We start from the raw sequence: 9,301 nt of genomic DNA, 5'->3' as shown, positions 1-9,301 counted from the left end.
AAAAAATATGCTGTGTTTCTATTAGAAACTTATATAAGCAAATGATTGCAAAAATATAAAGTAAATATAATATTAAACTGTCATTAAAAAATTGACACTAAACCATAAGTTACTTTGTTATATCGTTGTTATTATTTACAAAGCATTTTGGTACAGAGTATAACTTAGCTATATAGAGAAAATTATACTGTTGTTTATAACAAACCTACACATCTCCCCAAGAAGCTCAGGCCTCAAATGAACATCCCCACACACAGCTGAGCTAGTTATAAAAGATAAGATGAAGGAGAAGGAGGAGGGGGGGGGGGGTTTCCCACCATTTTTATCTCACATAAAACCGTTGTGTGGGTGATTTCCCTGGGTGACCTTGATAACTTACAGCGGTTCCTCAGGGGAGAGGGTGTGGGAGCAGAAAGGCGCCCAAGTGTATAGCTCGACACTGGACGTCGTTACCTGTACCCTTAAGATAAGATCATTATCTCAGCCAGAGCGTCCCCTGTATTCCTACTGAGAGAGCTACAGAACACGAACAAGAAACCTGTTAGTGGTCCGAATTCTAGGCCACCCTTTTTACAGAGGGTTCGCGCTCACGCTATATAATGGCGGATATCAACTTTCATCACTTAATGTTTAGAATTAATTGTAGTGTCGAGGGATTATCTGGTTACCACAGAAATTGTTTTATATTATTTAAAACTCTTGTAGTCTAATGTATAAATGTTGCAGAGTAGGATGGAACTGATGATAGAATATTAAACAAATTTTCTTAGGGATAGAAATAAAAATGATTATACAAATAATTTTAAATTCGGTACATTACAAATTACTCTGCAATCAGAAATAAAGTGTGGTTAGGACACAATTTTTGCCTCTGAAAGCTTGCTTTTTGTTTCAGTTCATCACATAAGCCCATCTTGCCGGTGTTGCGTCGCCACCTGCTTATGTTGAGAACGGCTGGCATAGCGTATTTCTCGTTCTCGTAATGAAGCTGATGTTTCCAGGTTAATTATTTATTCATTTTACGTGGTGTTCCCACCAATATCTTCTTCTGTTAATTACTGTTGAAATCTTGACGTCTTTGTGAATCAACATCTGTGTGGTTTTGGCTTGAACAACTGGCACATACTTCCTCATTTAGTATACAGGGTGTTACAAAAAGGTACGGCCAAACTTTCAGGAAACATTCCTCACACACAAAGAAAGAAAATATGTTATGTGGACATATGTCCGGAAACGCTTACTTTCCATGTTAGAGCTCATTTTATTACTTCTCTTCAAATCACATTAATCATGGAATGGAAACACACAACAACAGTCCGTATCAGCGTGACTTCAAACACTTTGTTACAGGAAATGTTCAAAATGTCCTCCGCTGGCGAGGATACATGCATCCACCCTCCGTCGCATGGAATCCCTGATGCGCTGATGCAGCCCTGGAGAATGGCGTATTGTATCACAGCCGTCCACAATACGAGTACGAAGAGTCTCTACGTTTGGTACTGGGGTTGCATAGACAAGAGCTTTCAAATGCCCCCGTAAATGAAAGTCAAGAGGGTTGAGGTCAGGAGAGCGTGGAGGCCATGGAATTGGTCCGCCTCTACCAATCCATCGGTCACCGAATCTGTTGTTGAGAAGCGTACGAACACTTCGACTGAAATGTGCAGGAGCTCCATCGTGCATGAGCCACATGTTGTGTCGTACTTTTAAAGGCACATGTTCTAGCAGCACAGGTAGTGTATCCCGTATGAAACCATGATAACGTGCTCCATTGAGCGTAGGTGGACGAAACTAAAATGAGCTCTAACATGGAAATTAAGCATTTCCGGACACATGTCCACAAAACTTCTTTTCTTTATTTATTTGTGAGGAATGTTTCCTGAAAGTTTGGCCATACCTTTTTGTAACACCCTGTATACTAGCGTTCACTATCATGCTCTGTTACACTCCTGGAAATGGAAAAAAGAACACATTGACACCGGTGTGTCAGACCCACCATACTTGCTCCGGACACTGCGAGAGGGCTGTACAAGCAATGATCACACGCACGGCACAGCGGACACACCAGGAACCGCGGTGTTGGCCGTCGAATGGCGCTAGCTGCGCAGCATTTGTGCACCGCCGCCGTCAGTGTCAGCCAGTTTGCCGTGGCATACGGAGCTCCATCGCAGTCTTTAACACTGGTAGCATGCCGCGACAGCGTGGACGTGAACCGTATGTGCAGTTGACGGACTTTGAGCGAGGGCGTATAGTGGGCATGCGGGAGGCCGGGTGGACGTACCGCCGAATTGCTCAACACGTGGGGCGTGAGGTCTCCACAGTACATCGATGTTGTCGCCAGTGGTCAGCGGAAGGTGCACGTGCCCGTCGACCTGGGACCGGACCGCAGCGACGCACGGATGCACGCCAAGACCGTAGGATCCTACGCAGTGCCGTAGGGGACCGCACCGCCACTTCCCAGCAAATAAGGGACACTGTTGCTCCTGGGGTATCGGCGAGGACCATTCGCAACCGTCTCCATGAAGCTGGGCTACGGTCCCGCACACCGTTAGGCCGTCTTCCGCTCACGCCCCAACATCGTGCAGCCCGCCTCCAGTGGTGTCGCGACAGGCGTGAATGGAGGGACGAATGGAGACGTGTCGTCTTCAGCGATGAGAGTCGCTTCTGCCTTGGTGCCAATGATGGTCGTATGCGTGTTTGGCGCCGTGCAGGTGAGCGCCACAATCAGGACTGCATACGACCGAGGCACACAGGGCCAACACCCGGCATCATGGTGTGGGGAGCGATCTCCTACACTGGCCGTACACCACTGGTGATCGTCGAGGGGACACTGAATAGTGCACGGTACATCCAAACCGTCATCGAACCCATCGTTCTACCATTCCTAGACCGGCAAGGGAACTTGCTGTTCCAACAGGACAATGCACGTCCGCATGTATCCCGTGCCACTCAACGTGCTCTAGAAGGTGTAAGTGAACTACCCTGGCCAGCAAGATCTCCGGATCTGTCCCCCATTGGGCATGTTTGGGACTGGATGAAGCGTCGTCTCACGCGGTCTGCACGTCCAGCACGAACGCTGGTCCAACTGAGGTGCCAGGTGGAAATAGCATGGCAAGCCGTTCCACAGGACTACATCCAGCATCTCTACGATCGTCTCCATGGGAGAATAGCAGCCTGCATTGCTGCGAAAGGTGGATATACACTGTACTAGTGCCGACATTGTGCATGCTCTGTTGCCTGTGTCTATGTGCCTGTGGTTCTGTCAGTGTGATCATGTGATGTATCTGACCCCAGGAATGTGTCAATAAAGTTTCCCCTTCCTGGGACAATGAATTCACGGTGTTCTTATTTCAATTTCCAGGAGTGTATTAGCAGGATTTTGTTCACAATTTTGTCTCAACTTCATGGAGCAGGCCGAGTTATTTCAGAGCCAGCTCATTAACGAATTACGCTTCCTTTCAGCCAAAGGTCTCAGAAGACTGGCAGTCGGCCACAGCGGTTCCATATTTGATTTCACAGTCAGTCGAGTTAAAATTCGTATCACGCTCACTTAATATCTATAACAGTCGCGAAACCATTTCTAAGGATTGTGTTAACGTCAGTAATCATCAAATATACACCGTCAATCCCTCTGCATCGGCTGTGCTTATTAAATAATTTCACGTGGTACTGTTCATATGGTATTCGATCAGCAGCCTTAGAGGGGCTATCAGGACGTCTGTGCCTCCAGTCCTCTACAGTTGTCACTTCCCGTTGACAACACAAGCTCTCGCTGTAAATAATCCTCGAATTCTATGATTCAAACTCTTAGAACCTATGATAATATCCATGCATTTTATAAAAATATTTAAATGTACATATGTATGTTCCGCATCTTCTAAACCACTGAACCAACTTCAACCCAAATTGGTTTACATATAACTGTATGGAAAAAAATACTGCGGCAGTAAGAACCAAGAAACTGCTATTGGGGTGCTTGCGATCAGGTCATGTAAGAAGGACGTGGGGGAGATATGAGCAGATGGGAGGGGGAGGAAGACGTGGGCGCAGGTATGAGGGCGGAAGAGATTGACAGAGAAGAAAGGAGGAGGGAAGGGAAAGAGAAAGGACAGAGGAGGAGATGGACAAAGAGAGTGGAAGAATGAGAGGGATAGAGGAAGAAAAGAGGAGGTGACAGAGATGAGGATGAGGGAAAAGACACAGAAAGGGGAGAGGAGTTGGACAATGAGAGGAGTAGACAGGCAGAGAGATTGAGGATAAAGAGATGAACACAGGGGAAAGAGAAGATGGAGACAGAGATGGGGAGAAAGATAGGGATAGAGAAAGGGAAGAGGAAATGGACAAAACGAGAGGGGAGGAAGAGATGGACAGAGAGAAGGGTGTGGGGAGATAGTCAGAGGTGGAGGAGGAGAAGTTGGACAGAGAGAGCTGAGAAGGAGATGAACTTACAGAATTCGAGTAGATACATATCTCAACAGTACCGAGTACCCAGACAGTACGTAATATAAATGACATCATTTTGCTACCATTACATCAGATACAGACATGAAGAAGGTAAAGACAAAAAACGGAAGGATTTTAAAAAAAAGTTATGTAATTGTTTGACAAAATGGTGAGGATTTGCAGAGCCTCATTTGTACTAAAATGCACGAGCTGTCGGTCGAGTGCTCCTTCGTCATTCTGAAGACTGTTGCATGCTGCTGCCGTCAGTGGTGCCGTTCCAGCACGGTATAAGGTAATGCTGTGGCAGCAAAACCGCCACGCCCGCTTCAACCTTCCGCTGTGCTTAACTGCAGACTGCCGTCTGTATTGGGGGTGTTGTCAGAAACATTCGTCTCGATCACTTCCTTTATAACGCTATTCCAGAAACCTCTGGTCCGTTTATTAATAGATGTTTCGTCGATGTAATTAGGCGTCCACTTTGCAAAACAACTGCTACCGCCAATTTCTCAGGATACCCCATGCGGAAACGTGTGTGGTGCTCTATATGGCACTGTTCAATAGTGCGTAATTTCTGTCTGACGTAAAACTATCCCTACTGATACGATATTTCGTATATTCCTTACGTTCTGATGTCTGTGGCACCTTTCATCGGTCTCATGAGTGGTCGAATTTTTGCTAGGTGCCTGTAGAGTGAATTTTCTGCCTCTTTCAGTAGTCGGCTATGTTTTCGTCTTACTGAGTCACAGAACGGCATAATACATTGCTTCTTCTTTTTTTCCTCCGGGGTATTCTGTAAGAGGTTTAGTGCCTTCGGAAGGTTCAGTGTCTGAAACGGCTTCTGCACGGTGCAGCAAGGTCCTCAGAACTAAGTGGTGGTAGGTGGTAGCATGCGGAAACCCGTCCGTGTGGTTGCGTTTTCTGTAAACACTGTTGCTGAGACACCCATTTGCTTTTGGGCGGCGAAGGACGTCAGAAATGGCAATACAACGTCCGGCTCTACGTTCATGTGAACTTTATGTGGTCCTGGACGTTGTCAATGTGGCCCAAGAACTTTTCCAGCCTTTCGCGTCCACAAGGTCAAACAACGAATATGTCGTCACTTTAACGACAAAAGTAACTAGGTTTTGCAGGAGCCGTGTCCAGGGCTATGTCCTCAACGTATTCCACAAATAGGGTGGCTGTTACTGGATTTAATAGGCTTCCCGACGTCGTCTATCTCGTTATATTGTTCACCACCATACAAAATATACGATACCTTCGGAGGGAGCTTAAGTAAATTCATAACAGTGTCATGAGCAGGTCTATAGTCATACATGGAAAGGCGTTTGTATAATGAGACCACAACAAAACTGTCTATAATCTCTCGTTCTTCAAGGTGTAGACTTTTGATTCGATTGCTGAATTAAACGTTTGAAAAAGAAGATATGATGGTCAATGTCACAATGGGAACCCTATAACTCCAGTTAGGCCTACTTGTTTACAGTTTCTTTTATCGAAAAAGATGAAATGAAATGCCCAGCGGTGACACTTTTGTTATCTGCATCATGAATGTGAAAAGCTGAAAGAGTTATTGGATCACATCAACAACATTGGTAACCCCACGAAGTTCACGGAAGAGAGAGAGACTGACGATGCCTTCTCATTCCTTGACATCCTTCCCCTGAAATTAGCTCCAACTAGACACGTTCTCCATCAAACATTTGTTGGACAACATGGGGTCGGATATGGGTCGTTCAGCAATGCTAGTAACATCTCTTGACCATTTCGGCTATATTAATCAGCAAACATGCATTTATTTATCTACGAACTGCCGATTACAGCCATTTCCCAGTGGTTAAAGGCCTTCACCACATTCGTTCAGCAGCTGCCGTAGTCCTGCGATTTGCAATACTTACACACTCACTTTAAAATGGCTCAAATCCAAAATCGATCTAACTTGAATAAATAAGGTTCAGTAATAACTATAGCATATGCGGAATTGAAAACGTCTTTTAAGATGTGATGGGCTGTGAGACATAAAACAAAATGTCTCTTGACCAGTGATGCAGGCGAAAGCATCGTGAATAACAGCTACACCTTTATGGTTTCCTCTATGCACACCGCAGTGTAAAACAGAGAGCCTGTACAAGATACTTTCTCCATACATTTATGATACTGTTGTCATAAAGTAGATAAAGTGTGTAACAGCCGAATAAACGATTTTCCTGTTGAATATAATACATAAAAATTTACTATCCACAATATGCCAGAATATTAAGCGGAGCTTTTGGAAGAATATTAGTGTGACCTTCATCCTAACAGGCTAGCAATAGACCAGGAAGCTTTGTGGAAGGCCTAGTCAATTCCTGTGGACATTCATGACTTGAGAATTTCTAATGGTGTATTGATTTTCTTAAGACAAATTGGCTAAACTGAATGCTACTTCTTGGTATACCATCTAGATACGTTTGATTCATCCGCTGATCTTCGGTTTGTTGACAGTATGACTGGAGAATTAAGCATTTGGTTTAGCATCATCACATAATCTTTGTAAACGTATTGGGCATAGGAGCTATTACAAGCGACAGTAATAATTATACAGCACAGTCTCAAGCGCATAAAAACACTTTTATTCATATTAACGAAGTTCCACCATAATGGAGTACGACCACCAACTTGGCTATGAAACATTACTTCTACGATGTAGGGATTCAGCAGCTGGGGAGGAAGAGTTCGTCTTTTTATTAGATCCTCTCTAATGCGAACACCTCATTACATGCTTTGTAATGCGAACAGCTCGTTCTTCCATTCTTCACTGTTCCTTGCATTATTTTATATGACTGAACGCTATTTCTAGATAGATAAATTCTAAGAAGGTGTCTTGATTTTTGTTGAGCCTTGCTTCCATCATCGAGCGAAGTGCTAGGCACAGAATTGTGCCTTGAAACAATGACAGCAGGGCGTTTAAACCATTACACAAATTATTTCTCTCACCTACATCCCTTCTACTTATTTACAATTTTAAGCAAAATTTGTATCCACAACTCTATGCAGTTCTGTTTTCTTCCTCACAGAGCGGGTTCAACAGAAGACTGTGAAGCTGTACTCATTGCCTGTCTGCTTGCTGCAATACGACCACGGAATCTGAATCGTCCGAAACTATGTGACCTTAGCCGTTGGCAGATTAAAGCAATGATGAACACTCTCACTGAATTGTTTTTTTACTTTCTCTTTTATTTTATTTATTTATTTATTTATTGCTATAGCGGCAAAGAGAGATGGTCAGAGAGTGAGGGAGACACTGAACGTAGAGTGTAAGACGGACGAGATGGACAGAGAGTGGGAGGAGAAGGGGATATATGATGATGATATTTGGTTTGTGAGGCGCTCAACTGCGTGGTTATCAGCGCCTGTAAAAATTTGCAATATTCAGACTAGACACTTTCACGAATGTTGATGAAATAATGCGGACAACATAAACATCCAATCCCCTACCCGGCCGGGAAGCTAACCCAGGATCCAGAGGCAGCGGCCGTTGTCACCGAGCGGTTCTAGGCGCTTCAGTCTGGTACCGCGCGACCGCTGCGGTCGCAGGTTCGAATCCTGCCTCGTGCATGGACGTGTGTGATGTCCTTAGGGTAGTTAGGTTTAAGTGGTTCTAAGTTCTAGGGGACTGATGACCTGAGATGTTAAGTCCCATAGTGCTCAGAGCCATTTGAGCCACAGAAAAAGAGGAGAAGAGGAGGGGACAGACAGAGGGGGGGGGGGAGCGATGATGTGTTGGACGGAGGGAAGTGGACAGGTGACGATGAATAGAGAGAGGGGGAGGAGGAGACTTGGAAGTGTATCCAATTTCGACACATATTTAGCAATAGCGAAGCATAGTCTGGATTCCCTGGTAAATAATAAAATCACCAAGGATGCTAATATTGGCCGTGAAAGCCTCCACTGTGCAGTCATTAGTGTAATTCATGAAGAACCGGTCTATTCATTTTCAGTAGAATTTCTACCTGAAATGTAACCACATAAAGGCGAACACTCCATGTGTTAGAGGGAACATGTTCGTCCTCCACCGTCGATTCACGTTGTTCTTTGTGCACCTCCTAGCGCGAATAAATATCAGCGCCTAAAGGTACGAACACTCGTCCCCCTCTGAATCGCACACACAGGCGGGACCCGGCGGCGGCTGTCACCGTGCCGGTAGCCCTAGAAGGCTAAACGAGCGTTAATACCAACAGCGCGCGCGCGTCGGATGCCAGTGCGAGTGGATGGCGCAAACACCTCGCCCAGCGCAGCGCGGCGCACCAGCAGTGCAGTGCAGGCCGCACAGCACAGCGCCCGCCGCCGCGCGCCGCACTCCGACTCTCGGAGCAAACAGCGGGCCGCCTCATGAATATTTCATGCTAAGCACACGTTATTACTGACGACGTTCGGTTCTGAGTGTATCGTAAACTCTTACGAGCCGGCCGCGCGGCGTCCACTCGCCGCATCGGCCACTCTGTGAATTGGACGGGCGAGCCGCCGTGCCTCTGCAGCGCTAACTGCGTGCGGCCCTCACACACACACACACACACACACACACACACACACAGAGAGAGAGAGAGAGAGAGAGAGAACTACAGCGCCGGCTCCGACCTTACGGCGGCGACTACAAGAGGAACCTGACCAAATACAGACGACACCGCCGATCAACTACCTCACTGCAGCAATGCCCACAAGGCTATCGTCCAAGTAGGTGTTTGCTTTTTGTTTTGTTTTTGTTTTAGGGTGCAAAACTGCTACGGTACCAAGTACGTATTAACAATACACTTTCTCGGAAAGAGGTCTCATTTGCCACCTACCGGTGTTTTTAAGTAATCCAACGTTATCAAAGACTCTTCTT

This window comes from Schistocerca cancellata, chromosome 5, assembly GCF_023864275.1.
Source record: "Schistocerca cancellata isolate TAMUIC-IGC-003103 chromosome 5, iqSchCanc2.1, whole genome shotgun sequence".
Classification (NCBI taxonomy): Eukaryota; Metazoa; Arthropoda; class Insecta; order Orthoptera; family Acrididae; genus Schistocerca; species Schistocerca cancellata.
The sequence above is the reverse complement of the archived record's forward strand: the minus strand, read 5'-3'. Positions refer to the sequence as shown.